The 18,161-nt window shown below is 38.0% G+C and overlaps 1 long non-coding RNA gene across 1 annotated transcript in view; it reads left to right on the top strand.

Moving 5' to 3' along the window:
- Positions 1–18,161, top strand: part of LOC128655401 (uncharacterized) — a 187,793-nt gene that overhangs the window by 61,679 nt on the left and 107,953 nt on the right. The window contains exon 2 of the long non-coding RNA XR_008401780.1: positions 9,896–9,936. This is a non-coding gene — a long non-coding RNA (uncharacterized LOC128655401). The remainder of the gene's footprint in view (positions 1–9,895; positions 9,937–18,161) is intronic.

Raw genomic sequence — 18,161 nt, 5'->3', positions numbered from 1 at the left:
GAAAGGTGGGACTAATATTTATATATAGATTTCTCCAGAAGAAAATGGTACAGAATACAATGGCCAAAGGACAAAGAGACACCAGCACAAAGGACAAAGTTCATGACAGGCAAAAAAGGCAAATTACATACGGGCAGATGGGGTTAACATATACTGACTTCATAATCTACAATAAAATCAGTGTTTATTTTTTAATAATTATTTTATTTCTTTTTAACTTCTTCAAGGAAATCAATTCATCAATTTAAAATGATTGGGTTGATCAGAATCTTGCTTTTGTTTTTGGCAGATAATGATTTTTGCACCTTAACCGGTAGTCTCAGTGTTTTTTACAACAATCACAATCCAAAAATGCTTCTGTCATTCATACAGCTAAATCTTGGAATTGTTACCTCTCAAAAAGAGCACAAAATCATTATCTGCTCCACTAATCTCCTGATTTCATAATCCATAAATTAAATGTGCACAAATTATGACAAACAAAATGCAGATTTCGTGGGTTTTGAGATTATATCACAGAATGAAGGGCCTGCATGTTAAGCAATCTCTATAGTGATATATATATATATATATATATATATATATATATATGATACAAGAGGAGAAGTTACGCTCAAAGTAGCTGGAGCAAAACGTAGAAAAAAGTTTTCCAGGCAGGGAATATAGATAAAAACAGCATCATTTTATTTCACAAAAGTAAAAAAGGACAAAAGACACGGTGTCCTAGAAAAAAAAAGCCAGCAGTGACTCTTACAATCAGGTTGGTGAGCTGATCCTCATGCAGACATGTTTCGTGCGTTTGCGCACTTGTTCACTGCTTAACTGAGGATCAGCTCAGCCACCTATTTGAGGCTGAACTAACAAGCAAAATTACCATAATTCAATATAAATCGAAGAAAGTGAAAACTAAAAAAGATGATACTAACAGAATTAAATTTATCACCACTTTTAGTGTTGAATATAATAAAATATGTGCTATTATCAGAGATTCTCTTCCAATTTTATATTCAGATCCTACTATTAAAGAAATTTTAAAATCTGGATGTGACTTCATCCCCAAGAGAGCCAAAACTCTAGCCAATTACTTATCTCCATCTGATATCAAATCCAAAACAAATAAATGTTGGCTTAAACAAAGGCAGGGATGTTTTAAATGCAGACGACCCATCTGCAAAACATGCAATTTTGTGAATGAGGGAAACAAATTCGTTTCTAGCACAACGAATAAAGAATATGATATCAGATACTTTGTCAATTGTGCGACAACTCATGTTGTTTATCTCCTTACCTGTGATATTTGCAATTTACAATATACAGGTAAAACAAAATGGTCCCTCAAAGACAGGTTTTTGCAACATCTGAGGGCAATAGACGATGAAGAAAGTGACACTCCTATATCTCGACACTTTAAAATACATCACAAATCGGATGGTTCATCTCTAAAAATACAGGGCATTGACCACATAACAAAATGGAGAAGAGGGGGTAATAGGGAAACACTACTTAATAAAAAGGAAATTTTTTGGATGTTCACATTACAGACAAGTGAACCAGAGGGGTTAAACATCAGACGTGATCTTGATGTATTTACTTGAACTATGTTTAGGTTTGAATGGTCAATATATTACCCATGTTCCAATATAATTGTTAACACCCTTATTATTACTCCGCTCTTTCATTCTCTAACTATCTCTGTTTGAAAGGCTATCACCTAAATAAGTTAACGTCACTCATATGTAATAATTTTTTATATGTATATTTGAATTGGCAATATTTGATACTTTTATTTGTCTCTTGTTACTCTCCTGATAGGATATTTAGAAGCACCATATGTGTGCTTTTATCATCATGTGTTATTTATTGCATAAAATTAGTCAGTCATGTGGAACCAGGTATCCAATCAGGTTCAGGTTATGGTAATTTTGCTTGTTAGTTCAGCCTCAAATAGGTGGCTGAGCTGATCCTCAGGTAAGCAGTGAACAAGTGCGCAAACGCACAAAACATGTCTGCATGAGGATCAGCTCACCAACCTGATTGTAAGAGTCACTGCTGGCTTTTTTTCTAGGACACCGTGTCTTTTGTCCTTTTTTACTTTTGTGAAATAAAATTATGCTGTTTTTATCTATATTCCCTGCCTGGAAAACTTTTTTCTACGTTTTGCTCCAGCTACTTTGAACGCAACTTCTCCTCTTGTATCCTGTATTTCGTTTCTGTTTGGGACGTGTGTGGTAGACACGTCTGAAGCTGCAGCCAATTACCTGGATCTCTACAGGGGGTGTGTCCCCTGCCCACTCTCCTTTGTGCAGGGTCTTGCTTTCAGACAGGACGCTCAGGAAGAGCGCAATCTACAGTGAATAATCCGGACGGCTATAAAACAAGTCAAAATAAACTTTTATTATTCAGATAATAAGCTCACAGGGAATACATATACTAGTCTGTAATTGGCTGATGTCTGTCACATGATACAGGGGGCCGGGAAATGGGAGAAAAAAATCTACTGCTTATTTGAAATTCAGTATAGGTGTTATTGCATTTGTTTTTTAACTATGCACTTGTTAATTATGCAATTCTACTGCATTGAGTGGTCCTTTAAGGAATTTAAACAGAGTCATTATTGGTATAGTGGTTATTGGTGTAAAAGTGCATATTAGTATTTGTAACTTTAATTGATTGAGCTGGTAGGATTTGTATCTCTTTTGGGATTGCTTTGAATTAATGTATTCATTCTCATTGGGATTCTTGAGCTGAATTTTTTTCCGGGAGTGATTTGGCAGGAAGTTCTAAGATATGGGCGTCTGCAACTGTAACAAGCGCGTCAGAAGGGAGAACAACGCTTATGGAAACAATTTGGAACAATTTGAAAACAAGAATATAACATCAGCGTTACACCATAGATTACAATTAAAGTTAATGAAATATATTATTATAATAATATTATATGGTAATTTGTAGCAGTTGCAAAAGGCTTATTTAGATATCAAAATGGTTGTATATAACATATAAATGGTCTTCTTTAATCTCAGTATCTTTCAACAAGAAATGTATCTTTGGTATCTCTTAGTTGCTTGTAAAAAATGTTTCTTTAATCAATCAGAACATATAAGAATGCAAAATCAAATAACAGTTTATCTGTCAGGACTAGACATGATTTAAATTCTGGAATAAAATGACGACATATACACAATATGTTACCGTCTCATTAATACACCAATCCCTGGAAATGAGCAGTGCTCTGAGCCTCTGACCCAAATTAGTTTAGCTAACCCTTCTGTCTTATATTGGTGTTGGTTTCTAAGTAAGCAATAAAAATAACTGTACCCTGTTAGACGGGCACAAGGCTTATTAAGAGTTAAAACATTGCAATTTACATCCCATCATTTTGCTTTCTGTTTTACTCACTTCTGTCACAGACATAAACTGTACTGATTGATATTATATAACCTCTTCCTATGCAAATCAAACACTAATGGGGACATCCCAGCATGCCTCTAATTAAGTTGTGTTAATTAAATGTCTACAACTATTTAAGTTTGCTCTGATCTTACAATCTGTTAATGTCCCACATCTGATGAGATTTATCCAATGCTTTTCTATGAACATAAAATGAGAAGTTAGAGGCAAGGAAATACATGAACAGTTCAAGTTGTGCCTGAAAATAGAATAATTTAAAGGGATACAAAAGTGAAAACTGAAATGTGCATGGGTACTTTTCATTGCTGTTTTTCAGCGGCATAAACACATATGCTGTGAGTGCCCCTTGCACCAGCATTCAAACACCACAGCTTCTCAGAGAGTGAGCAGGGAGCAGTAGCTTTTATGACACAAATTAAGGGGTCAATTTATCAAGCTGCGGCAGACAGGGGCGCACATACACACCCCTGTCAGCCGCAACTTGCCTCCGGAATTCAGCATTGCACATGAGCAATATTTTGCGCTCGCATGCAATCCCGCTCCATGCACAACCAATCATGCGCGGGCAGGAGCTGTATATCTCACAGGTCAGACGAGACCAGGGAGAGTGAAATTCACCACCTAAGAGGTGGCAAAAGGTTAAGGAAGCAGCGGTCTGATGACCGCTGCGTGTTAAATATGAACTGCAGGTTCTCTTGTGAGAACCTGCATCCATAGGCATGCAAAGGAGTTGATAAATCGACCCCTAAGTCTTAACTGATGAAATACAACGCACCACCAGCTCACTTTTTGTCCTTCTCTGCATCGGCCAGTGATGGTGCCGATTGTTGGTAGGTCAGAGGATACGTGGGAGGCGGGTGGGCAGCCCATCACTGGAGCACTTGCTGTTCCTTGGTCCTTGATGCGGCAGATGTCGGGAGCGCGCGTGGGGGGGGGGGGCGCGTGTGCTACACCACTTTACCTATGCCGGAGAGAGATGGAAGGAGGGAGGGGGGAATAAATGTTTGTTGGGAAAGGGATCTGAAAGGGGGAGGGGGTAGGGCATTGAGGGGGGCAGCTACACTACAGAAAAAATGGGCAAAAAGCATAACATTTTGCAAACTGGGCACTGGCAGACAGCTTCCAGTACCCAAGATGGCGTCAAATAGGTAGAGGGGGGAAGGTTAGAGAACTGTTTGGAGGGGATCAGGGAGGTTAAGGGGGGTCCAAAACTGCAGCATATATATATATTAAAAAAGCATTTTTATTTAGTACTGGCAGACTTTCTGCCAGTACTTAAGATGGCGATGACAATTGTGATGTGGGGGAGGGAAGAGAGCTGTTTGAGGGGGGTCAGGGAGGGATCAGGGGGTGGGATGTGTCAGGTGGGAAGCTGATCTCTACACCCCTTAACTGCTGGACATAATACAAGTGTGGTGCACAGCGGCATTTAGCTGCCTTCTAATTACCAAAAAGTAATGCTAAAGCCATAAATATCTGTTATTTCTGAACAAAGGGGATGCCAGAGAAGCATTTACAACCATTTGTGCCATAATTGCACAAGCTGTTTGTAAATAATTTCAGTGAGAAACCTAAAGTTTTTGAAAAAGTTAATGATTGTTTTTATTTGATCGCATTTAGTGGTGAAATGGTGGCATGAAATATACCAAAATGGGCCTAGATCAATACTTTGGGTTGTCTACTAAACAAACATATATACATGTGAAGGGTTATTCAGGTATTCCTGAGAGATATCAGTGTTACAATGTAACTATCATTAATTTTGAAAAAAAAAAATGGTTTGGAAATAGCAAAGTGCTACTTGTACTTACTGCCCTATAACTTGCAAAAAAAGTAAAGAACATGTAAACATTGGGTATTTCTAAACTCAGGACAAAATTTAGAAACTATTTATCATGGGTGCTTTTTGGTGGTTGTAGATGTGTAACAGATTTTGGGGGTCAAAGTTAGAAAAAGGGTGTTTTTTTCAATTTTTTCATAATATTTTATAAATTTTTTTTACAGTAAATTATAAGATATGATGAAAATAATGGTATCTTTAGAAAGTCCATTTAATGGCGAGAAAAACGGTATATAATATGTGTGGGTACAGTAAATGAGTAAGAGGAAAATCACAGTTAAACACAAACACAGCAGAAACAGTAAGGAAATTAAAAAAATGGTCTGGTCACTAAGGGGTTAAAAAGTTATCTGTCTTGGGATCGTGTTTGGCTGTGATTTTTTTTTAAAGGGCTTGAATCAGTGTTTGAAGGCAATCTTGCAAAAAGGCGTTATACTATTCTTCTCTTTAGTAGGCGATGCTTCTTGCATTGAAGGTGTAATACCTAACACACAGCTAGATTACGAGTTTTGCGTTATGAGTGAAAAAGCCTCATAACGTGTTTTTTTACTACCGCTGGTATTACGAGTCTTGCAGGTATATATGTACCGCACACTGTTTTGGCGTAACGCAACGTAACTACCGCAGCTTTCAAAAAGTCCTTTTTCAATGGGACTTCCACAGTGCCGAGTTTGCCTGTCCGGCCAAAAAGTGGGCGGTACAGCCTATACTGCCAAGATCCGTACCGTAAATTTAAAGTCAGTAGTTATGGCTTTTATTTTACAGAGCTGTAGCATAAAACTCATAACTAAAGTGCTAAAAAGTACACTAACACCCATAAACTACCTATTAACCCCTAAACCAAGGCCCTCCCGCATTGCAAACACTAAAATAAAATTATTAACCCCTAATCTGCCGCTCCCAACATCGCCGCCACTATAATAAACATATTAACCCCTAAACCGTCGTACTCCTGCATCGCAAACACTAGTTAACCCTAAGTCTAACCCTAACACCCACTAACTTTAACATAAGTTAAATTATTGCAAATAAAAATTACAATTACTACCTAAAAAATTCCTATTTTAAACTAAATACTTACCTATAAAATAAAACCTAAGCTAGCTACAAAATAACTAATAGTTACATTGTATCTATCTTAGGTTTTATTTTTATTACACAGCTAAGTTTGTATTTATTTTAACTAGGTAGACTAGTTACTAAATACAGGGACTGCAGAATTATTAGGCAAATGAGTATTTTGACCACATCATCCTCTTTATGCATGTTGTCTTACTCCAAGCTGTATAGGCTCGAAAGCCTACTACCAATTAAGCATATTAGGTGATGTGCATCTCTGTAATGAGAAGGAGTGTGGTCTAATGACATCAACACCCTATATCAGGTGTGCATAATTATTAGGCAACTTCCTTTCCTTTGGCAAAATGGATCAAAAGAAGGACTTGACAGGCTCAGAAAAGTCAAAAATACTGAGATATCTTGCAGAGGGATGCAGCACTCTTAAAATTGCAAAGCTTCTGAAGCGTGAACATCGAACAATCAAGCGTTTCATTCAAAATAGTCAACAGGGTCGCAAGAAGCGTGTGGAAAAACCAAGGCGCAAAATAACTGCCCATGAACTGAGAAAAGTCAAGCGTGCAGCTGCCAAGATGCCATTTGCCACCAGTTTGGCCATATTTCAGAGCTGCAACATCACTGGAGTGCCCAAAAGCACAAGGTGTGCAATACTCAGAGACATGGCTAAGGTAAGAAAGGCTGAAAGACGACCACCACTGAACAAGACACACAAGCTGAAACGTCAAGACTGGGCCAAGAAATATCTCAAGACTGATTTTTCTAAGGTTTTATGGACTGATGAAATGAGAGTGAGTCTTGATGGGCCAGATGGATGCGCCCGTGGCTGGATTGGTAAAGGGCAGAGAGCTCCAGTCCGACTCAGACGCCAGCAAGGTGGAGGTGGAGTACTGGTTTGGGCTGGTATCATCAAAGATGAGCTTGTGGGGCCTTTTCGGGTTGAGGATGGAGTCAAGCTCAACTCCCAGTCCTACTGCCAGTTTCTGGAAGACACCTTCTTCAAGCAGTGGTACAGGAAGAAGTCTGCATCCTTCAAGAAAAACATGATTTTCATGCAGGACAATGCTCCATCACACGCGTCCAAGTACTCCACAGCGTGGCTGGCAAGAAAGGGTATAAAAGAAGAAAATCTAATGACATGGCTTCCTTGTTCACCTGATCTGAACCCCATTGAGAACCTGTGGTCCATCATCAAATGTGAGATTTACAAGGAGGGAAAACAGTACACCTCTCTGAACAGTGTCTGGGAGGCTGTGGTTGCTGCTGCACGCAATGTTGATGGTGAACAGATCAAAACACTGACAGAATCCATGGATGGCAGGCTTTTGAGTGTCCTTGCAAAGAAAGGTGGCTATATTGGTCACTGATTTGTTTTTGTTTTGTTTTTGAATGTCAGAAATGTATATTTGTGAATGTTGAGATGTTATATTGGTTTCACTGGTAAAAATAAATAATTGAAATGGGTATATATTTGTTTTTTGTTAAGTTGCCTAATAATTATGCACAGTAATAGTCACCTGCACACACAGATATCCCCTTAAAATAGCTATAACTAAAAACAAACTAAAAACTACTTCCAAAACTATTCAGCTTTGATATTAATGAGTTTTTTGGGTTCATTGAGAACATGGTTGTTGTTCAATAATAAAATCAATCCTCAAAAATACAACTTGCCTAATAATTCTGCACTCCCTGTAGTTATTAACTATTTACTAGCTACCTAGTTAAAATAAATACAAACTTGCCTGTGAAATAAAAATAAAACCTAAGATAGATACAATGTAACTATTAGTTATATTGTAGCAAGCTTAGGGTTTATTTTATAGGTAAGTATTTAGATTTAAATAGGAATTAGTTAGGTAATGATAGTAATTTTTATTTAGATTTATTTTAATTATAATAAAGTTAGGGGGTGTTAGGGTTAGGGTTAGACTTAGGTTTAGGGGTTAATAACTTTAGTATAGTGGCGGCAACATAGGGGAAGGCAGATTAGGGGTTAATAAGTGTAGGTAGGTGTCGGCGGTGTCAGGGGCGGCAGATTAGTGTTTAATAAGTGTAATGTAGGTGTCGGCAATGTCAAGAGCGGCAGATTAGGGGTATTTAGACTCAGGGTTTATGTTAGGGTGTAAACATAAGTTTCCTTTGCCCATAGGAATCAATGGGGCTACGTTACGGAGCTTTACGCTCCTTTATTGCAGGTGTTAGGCTTTCTTTTAGCCGGCTCTCCCCATTGATGTCTATGGGGAAATCGTGCACGAGCACATAAAACCAGCTCAAAGCAGCGCTGGTATTTGAGTGCGGTATGGAGCTCAATTTTGCTCAACGATGCTATATTGCCTTCTAACGCCAGGTTTTGGCAAACCTGTAATAGCAGCACTATAGGGAGGTGAGCGGTGGAAATAACTTGCAAGTTAGCACAGAGCCGCTTATAACTCAAAACTCATAATCTAGCCGATAGTATTGAATGACAAAATTTACATCTGTCAACCAAAGATACCCAAATATTGAAACACTTTAAAGCTGTGAAAAGCTGACTAGAAATATCACCTGAACATCTCTATGTAAAAAAGAAAGATATTTTACCTAAAAATTTCCTAAGTATTCACATCCCATTGTGAAGGATTTTAAGCAGCAAATCAGTATGCCTGTCCCGGGACATGCAAGGGAGTGAGCCTCATGCACGCTCAAGTTATTTCACTATTCAGTTTAAGGAAGTTTACTATGAAATCTCCTGAGGGTTAATTCAAATCTCATGAGATCACAGTAAAAGAGTTCATGACCTCAGCACTGCTGATGCTGATTGGCTGCTGTGCATTTCTTCCTTTTTTTTGATGTGCAGCTGGACAGTAGCTGAATTATAACTTTTTACACAGAACTTACTCTGCTGAGCTGAGGAAGTTGTGAGGTAAAATATCTTCCTTTTTTTACAGAGAGATGTTCAGGTTATATTTTCCTGTCAGTTTTTTACGGCTATACTGCATCAGTTTCAAGTGATTTAGCATATGAGTAATATGCCCCTTTAACCCCTTTTGTTACAATACAATGGTGAAACTAGAACATGAATAATAAACCTATAGGAGATGGATTGTGGGTATATTGAACATGTGTATGCAGTTTATTATATTTATCTTGTATACAGTTAAAAACTATATGTATGTAAAGTCTTTTTGTTATTTAAAGGACCACACAATGCAGTAGAATTGCTTAAATTACAAGTGCATAATAAAAAGACAGTGATTTAACGCCTACTCTGAATTTCAACAAAGCAGATTTCTTTTCTAACAAATTATTTTTTCTCTCCCATTTTCTAGCACCCTGTATCATGTGACAGACATCAGCCAATCACAGACTAGTATATGTATACCATGTGAGCTTGTGCACATGCTCAGTAGGATCATGTTCCCCAGAAAGTGTGCATATAAAAAGATTATGCAAAATTTGATAATGGAAGTAAATTGGAAAGTGACTTAAAACTGCATATTCTTTCTGAATCATAAAAGTTTATTTTGACATGAGGGTCCCTTTAAATAAATGTGTTTTTAACTTTTGGCATTTTCTTTATTTTTTTAGGAAGAAGATTTCATGCACGGGATATCAATATTTTATATAAGGTAGTAGCCATTGTTTTTGCTTTTTTGTGCGTTTTTTGGAATTGACAACTGTTCAAAAATTCTATTTGTATGGTTGATATAAGTTGACACTGTACTGAAAGTGGTTTTACTTCTAAAATTGCACTGTAACAAACGTGTTCTATATTGATAGAATATGGTGGTGATGTGAAAGATAGAATTTATAAAAAAAATTGTAACTTTGTTAATGTATTTTTTCTTATTAATTAAGAGGCTACGTATTGGATCATTCAAATTTCTAGGCTTTGTTGACGACTTTCTGCATTCAGTTTCCCTGTGTTAAATCATTTTCTCTGTTTAAGTATAGAGTTAGTGAACCAAAGGAGTTGTTAAATTGTTTGCTGTGTAAGGGGCGCAGTTTTTAACTGTTTTTATTTAAGCTTTTAACTGATTTCCGCCCCCCCCATCTTCTTGTGTGCGTAATTAGGGGAGGGATTAGTTTTGCCTGTGTGGGTCTATACTATACATTTAGTTAAAGGGACTAATACTCATATGCTAAATCACTTGAAACTGATGCAGTATAACTGTAAAAAGTTGAGAGAAAAATATGCCCTGAGCATCTCTATGTAAAAAAAGAAGATATTTTACCTCACAATTTCTTCAGCTCAGCAGAGTAAGTTCTGTGTAAAAGGTTATAATTCAGCTGTTGCTCAGCTGCAGGTAAAAATAAATAAAAATGAAGAAATAAACAGCAGCCAATCAGCATCAGCAGGGCTGAGGTCATGAACTCTTTTACTGTGATCTCATGAGATTTGACTTAACTCTCATGAGATTTCATAGTAAACTTCCTTAAACCTAAATAGGGAACAAAGATGAGTGTGCACGTAAGCTCACTCCCTTAGCTGTCCCGGGACAGACATACTGATTTGCTGCTTAGAAATCCTTTACAATGGGATGTGGCTACTGAGGAATTTGAGGAAAATATATATTTTTTTTACATAGTAAAAGTCTCAAATATCCAGCACGTAGGGAATATTGAATGGTGTGCTCGCAACCAGTATCCTGCCAAAACCCTAATAACTAGAAATACAAATGAGGAAGCAACACCACCAAATCTCTCTTCAAGCAGGTTTATTCAGCTTGTGAAGTAGCCAGACCAATAATTTTCATACACCGTTTCGGACACAGTCCTTAGTCATGTATGGCTTAACTAACATGGAACAAACCTTAAATACTAAACAAGCCCCACCCACAATCACCTGGTCAATACAGGTTAACCCCTTACACCATTTCAAAAACTTACATACACAGGTGTGCTATAATGAAGACACATACACAGACAGGTGATGTTACTGATATGCAACAGTTACAGCTTAAAACACTTGGTTTATTTAATAAAAGTATGTTTACTCCTACACAGGTGAGCGCAGGGGTACAGAGCTTTATCCAATTGGTATAAAAGGACAGTGCTGTTATATGTAAAAAACATTATGGGAAACATAATAGGAAAGCCTTGGGGCAAGGTTTAAAAAAATAACAAACAGCTTATCATTAAGGGGCAGATAGGGGGGTGCAATTGTTTTACTAGACAAAGAGTATTATGTGAATGAAATTGACACACAATTGTCTGATGTTGAAGTCTATAAAAGATTACCCTGTAACCCTATGTTTAATATTAAGAAGGAAATTTAGGGATGTGTTAGCAATGCTATTAAGAATGGGATTATAGATAAAGACACTGCCAAATTTCTTTTGGAATCTGATGATATAACTCTGGTTCTTTACACCCTCCCTAAGGTGCATAAATGCCTGAATGCTCCCCCAGGCTGCCTATCGTGGCGGGCATGGGCTCTATTTTATCTAAAGTATCTATTTATTTGAATAAGGTTCTAAGACCCTTGGTATTTTCAAGTTCGTACATTCAGGATACAGGGGATTTTTTGGTAAAGTTGCAGAATCTGTCTATTGATAGTGACAAGGGCATAATTTTCAGCTTTGATGTGGCTTCATTGTACACTTCTATTTCTCATGAAGCAGGTATTCGGGCAGTCGCTAAGGTTTTGAGTCAAAATTTGACTTTTTCATTATTGCAACAAGAATTTATTATTCAGTTATTAAATATTGTACTTGGTTGCAATTATTTTTTGTTTGGTGATAATTATTACCTTCAACTCCAAGGGACCGCCATGGGTTCCAATGTCACCCCTACATACGCCAATATCTATTTAAATATCTTTGAAGAATATTTTGTCTATAGCCACCCATTATTTTTGCGATATGACGCCACCTGGTGGCGATACATAGGTGATATTTTTGGCATGTGGTTGGGCGACATTGGGACCCAGTGGGATTAAATTTAAACTAGTGTTTAGTGAGGAGAGTGTAGTCTTTTTGGATACCCAGATATCAAAAACTGCACAAGGTTTTTCTGTGGATTTGTATAAAAAAGAAACAGACTGTAACACTCTCCTCCATTACACTAGTGCCCATCCCCCCTTTCTTCTCAAATCGTTGCCTAAGAGTCAATTTCTTAGGGTAAGACGTATTGTGTCAGAAGATAATTTAGCTGGGAAAAGATTGAGAGAGATGGGTGATCGTTTTAGAGTAAGGGGCTATCCTACTGATTTAATTGAGACTGAGATTGTGAATACCCTTGGAACATCAAGACAGTCACTTCTTAATAGAAAAATGTGGTAAAAGAAAAATCTGATAGACTAGTCTGTATTAGTCAATACTCCCCTTTGAGTTTACAAGTGCAAAAAGTTTTACGTAGACATTGGCATGTCTTGCAGACCTGTGAATCTAATGTTTTGGAATTTGATAAACCTTTTATGCCTGCCTATAAAAGAGGCAAGAACTTTAAGGACTCATTGGTCAGGGCAGACATTGGCTCATTTAAAAGTATTGGGGTACAGAGTTATATAGGTAAAAAAAGTTGGGGGAATTTTCCCTGCTTAGGTTGCTCGAACTGCAACAGTATTATTAAAGGCCCTACTTTTAGTCATCCTCGCACTGGTTATAAATTTAATATAAGAGGGGGTGGCAATAGGGTTAAAATCCTTAAAAGTAGAGATGTGTTTTGGATCAATAAATTGGACTCATTGGCCCCTATTTATGAAAGGTCTTGCGGACCTGATCTCTTCATTTAACACGAGAGCTGCTGGTGCAACGCCGCCCCTGCAGACTCGCGGGCAATCGGCCTCCAGCAGGGAGGTGTCAATCAACCCGATCGTATTCGATCGGGTTGATTTCCAGCGATTCCTGTCCACCTGCTCAGAGCAGGCGGACAGGGTTATGAAGCAGAGGTCTTTAGACCGCTGCTTCATAACTTGTGTTTCTGGCGAGCCTGAAGACTCGCCAGAAACACGGCCCTTCAAGCTCCGTACGGAGCTTGATAAATATGGGCCATTGTTTCCAAATGGAATGAATAGGGACTTTGACCTGTATATTTGCCTTTAGTTTATCTTTATTGTTTAATCATTTTCTTTTCTGTTTTTCAGATTGATCTGGGATTTTTCTGCTTTTTACCTCTTATGTATAAAAAATACATTCCTGTATTCCATTTTGTATATTAGGCTAGTGTGTCTTCATTATAGCACAACTGTATATGTGTCTTCATTATAACACACCTGTGTATGTAAGTTTTTGAAATGGTGTAAGGGGTTAACCTGTATTGACCAGGTGATTGTAGGTGGGGCTTGTTTAGTATTTAAGGTTTGTTCCATGTTAGTTAAGCCATACATGACTAAGGACTGTGTCTGAAACGTTGTATGAAAATTATTGGTCTGGCTACTTCACAAGCTGAATAAACCTGCTTGAAGAGAGATTTGGTGGTGCTGCTTCCTCATTTGTATTTCTTTTTTACATAGAGATGTTCAGGTGATATTTTCTAGTCAGCTTTTTACAACTATGCTGCATCACTTTCAAGTGTTTCAACATTAGGGCATCATGGCCCTTTAATTAATTCTGTGAGGCTTGCTCTGTGAGGGCTTGCTGCATTCAGTTTCTCTGTGTTAATTACGTTTCTCTGTTTAAGTATAGAGATAGATAGATAGCTAAGGGAGTTGGAGCAAATAAGGGGTTTGAGTAACCAAGGTTGAATATAAATATTTTATATGATTAGGGGTTAATAACTATTTAATAGCTACCTAGTTAAAATAATTACAAAATTACCTGTAAAATAAATCCTAACCTAAGTTACAATTAAACCTAACACTACACTATCAATAAATTAATTAAATAAAATACCTACAATTATCTACAATTAAACCTAACACTACACTATCAATAAACAAATTAAATACAAATAAATACACTAACTAAAGTACAAAAAATAAAAAAAGAACTAAGTTACAAAAAATAAAAAAAATATTTACAAACATTATAAAAATATTACAACAATTTTAAGCTAATTACACCTACTCTAAGCCCCCTAAAAAAATAACAAAGCCCCCAAAATAAAAAAATGCCCTACCCTATTCTAAAATAAAAATAGAAAAGCTCTTTTACCTTACCAGCGCTTAAAAGGGCCTTTTGCGGGGCATGCCCCAAAGAATTCTGCTCTTTTGCCTTTAAAAAAAAACATACAATGCCCCCCCCCAACATTACAACCCACCACCCACATACCCCTAATCTAACCCAAACCCCCCTTAAATAAACCTAACACTAAGCCCCTGAAGATCTTCCTACCTTGTCTTCACCACGCCGGGTATCACCGATCCGTCCAGAGGAGGCTCCGAAGTTTTCATCCAAGCCAAAGCAGGGGCTGAAGAGGTCCATCATCGGGCTGAAGAGGTCCATCATCAGGCTGAAGAGGTCCATCATCCGGCTGAAGAGGTCCATCATCCGGCTGAAGAGGTCCATCATCGGGCTGAAGAGGTCCATCATCCGGCTGAAGAGGTCCATCATCAGGCTGAAGAGGTCCATCATCGGGCTGAAGTCTTCTATCAAGCGGCATCTTGGATGACGTCATTTAAAGGAACCGTCATTCGTCGGGAAGTCGTCGGCCAGGATAGATGTTCCGCGTCGGCGGGATGAAGATGGATCCGGAAGAAAGAAGATTGAAGATGCCGCTTGATAGAAGACTTCAGCCGGATGATGGATCTCTTCAGCCCCCGCTTGCATCAAGACTTCAGCTCGATGATGGACCTCTTCAGCCCGATGATGGATCTCTTCAGCCCCCGCTTGGGCTTGGATGAAAACTTCGGAGCCTCCTCTGGACGGATCGGTGATACCCGACGTGGTGAAGACAAGGTAGGAAGATCTTCAGGGGCTTAGTGTTAGGTTTATTTAAGGGGGGTTTGGGTTAGATTAGGGGTATGTGGGTGGTGGGTTGTAATGTTGGGGGGTATTGTATGGTTTTTTTTACAGGCAAAAGAGCAGAATTCTTTGGGGCATGCCCCGCAAAAGGCCATTTTAAGGGATGGTAAGGTAAAAGAGCTTTTCTATTTTTATTTTAGAATAGGGTAGGGCATTTTTTTATTTTGGGGGGCTTTGTTATTTTATTAGGGGGCTTAGAGTAGGTGTAATTAGCTTAAAATTGTTGTAATATTTTTATAATGTTTGTAAATATTTTTTTATTTTTTGTAACTTAGTTCTTTTTTATTTTTTGTACTTTAGTTAGTGTATTTATTTGTATTTATTTGTAGGTATTTGTATTTAATTTATTTATCGATAGTGTAGTGTTAGGTTTAATTGTAGATAACTGTAGGTATTTTATTTAATTAATTTATTGATAGTGTAGTGTTAGGTTTAATTGTAACTTAGGTTAGGATTTATTTTACAGGTAATTTTGTAATTATTTTAACTAGGTAGCTATTAAATAGTTATTAACTATTTAATAGCTATTGTACCTGGTTAAAATAAATACAAAGTTGCCTGTAAAATAAATATAAATCCTAAAATAGCTACAAAATAATTATAATTTATATTGTAGCTATATTAGGGTTTATTTTACAGGTAAGTATTTAGCTTTAAATAGGATTAATTTATTTAATAAGAGTTAATTTATTTCGTTAGATAAAAATTATATTTAACTTAGAGGGATGTTAGTGTTAGGGTTAGACTTAGCTTTAGGGATTAATAAATTTATTATAGTAGCGGTGAGGTCCGGTCGGCAGATTAGGGGTTAATACTTGAAGTTAGGTGTCGGTGATGTTAGGGAGGGCAGATTAGGGGTTAATACTATTTATTATAGGGTTATTGAGGCGGGAGTGAGGCGGATTAGGGGTTAATAATTGTAGGTAGGTGGCGGCGACGTTGGGGGCGGCAGATTAGGGGTTAATAAATATTATGTAGGGGTCGGCGGTGTTAGGGGCAGCAGATTAGGGGTACATAGGGATAACGTAGTTTGCGGCAGTGTGCGGTCGGCAGATTAGGGGTTACAAATTTTTATTAGAGTGGCAGCGATGTTGGGGGGGGCCTCGGTTTAGGGGTACATAGGTAGTTTATGGGTGTTAGTGTACTTTAGAGCACAGTAGTTAAGAGCTTTATGAACCGGCGTTAGCCCAGAAAGCTCTTAACTCCTGGCTTTCTTCTGCGGCTGGAGTCTTGTCGTTAGAGTTCTAACGCTCACTTCAGCCAAGACTCTAAATACCAGCGTTAGAAAGATCCCATTGAAAATATAGGATACGCAAATGGCGTAGGGGGATCTGCGGTATGGAAAAGTCGCGGCTGGAAAGTGAGCGTTAGACCCTTTCCTGACTGACTCTAAATACCAGCGGGCAGCCAAAACCAGCGTTAGGAGCCCCTAACGCTGGTTTTGATGGCTAAGGCAGAACTCTAAATCTAGCGGATGGTGTAAAAATGAGGGGTTTGACTTTTTTAGAGCACTGGGCTGACTTTTTACTTAGGTACAATTTGTACAGTAAGGATGGATTGCACCTGAATGACATGGATGCAGGTATGTTAGGGGAAAGGATGGTAGCACGCTTAGAGAATATTTTAAACTAGGGGGGGAGGGTCAGTCCAAGCATAATAGAACAGACAGATCAGTCTGTGAATATGTCACAACTAGAATATCTCAAGGAAGAAGTGACAGAAGGGTACACTTAGGAAATGTCATATTAGAAAGTTTGGAGGAAAGCACACTAAGTAGCAGCAGCAAGCACATGAAAATTACCACATGGTTATAAAAGTAAATGAAATAAATCCAAACCAATGTGGCTAAATAGAAATTTGTTAAGATAAATTAGGGGAAAATGTAGGGCATTTAAATTATTAAAAAAAAAGTACAGACTCAACATACCAAATACATAAGGAATGTAGCAAAGCATGCAAAAAAAGAAATCAAATTAGCCAAAATTTAAAATGAAAGATTATTTGCAAAGAATTCTAAGTCAAACCTTAAAAGTTTTTTTAAGAACATCAATGGCAAAAAAATCTACGAAGGACAATATAGGTACATTAAAATGCTTGAAGGGTAGCATGATTAATAGTGACAGGAAGAAGGCTGAGGTACTAACCAGTTCTTTTCTTCAGTATACTCAAGAGAGGAACCAATGTGAGATACTTTGAAACAAACTAGAACATACAAGCCCATACCTTTAACTGGGTTATCTCTAGAGGATATAAGGAAAAAACTGGATAATATTAAGGTAAATAAAACTCCTGGCCCAGATGGAATACACCCAAGGGTTTTACGGGAACTAAGTACTGTTATAGACTGTTATAGACAGTTATAGACAAACCTCTACTTTTTCAAGACTCATTATCTTCAGGCGTAGTACCCCAGGATTGGCATAAATCTGATGTGGTGCCACTCTTTAAGAAGGGGAGCAGGGCTGATCCAGGAAGCTATAGACCAGTTAATCTGACATCAATAGTGGGGAAGATACTTGAAGGGATTATATTGATGAATACATTTGTGTAAACAAGATTATGAGGCCTATTTATCAAAGGTCTGTCGGACCTGATCCGACAGTGCGGATAAGGTCCGACAGACCTCGCTGAATGCGGTGAGCAATACGCTCTCCATATTCAGCATTGCACTAGCAGCTCTTGTGAGCTGCTGGTGCAATGCCGCCCCCTACACCCTGGGGGGTGTCAATCAACCCGATCATACTCAATCAGGTTGAATTGTGGCAATGTCTGTCCGTCTGCTCAGAGCAGGCGGACAGGGTTATGAAACAGCGGTCTTTAGACTGCTGCTTTATAACTGCTGTTTCTGGTGAGCCTGCAGGCTCGCCAGAAACACGGGCCCTCAAGCTCCATTCGGAGCTTGATAAATGGGCCTCTTTGAGTTCAAAATCAGCATTGTTTTATGAGAA

This window comes from Bombina bombina, chromosome 4, assembly GCF_027579735.1.
Source record: "Bombina bombina isolate aBomBom1 chromosome 4, aBomBom1.pri, whole genome shotgun sequence".
NCBI classification, from domain to species: Eukaryota; Metazoa; Chordata; class Amphibia; order Anura; family Bombinatoridae; genus Bombina; species Bombina bombina.
Note: the sequence above shows the minus strand (reverse complement) of the source record. Positions and strands in the feature narration are given on the sequence as shown.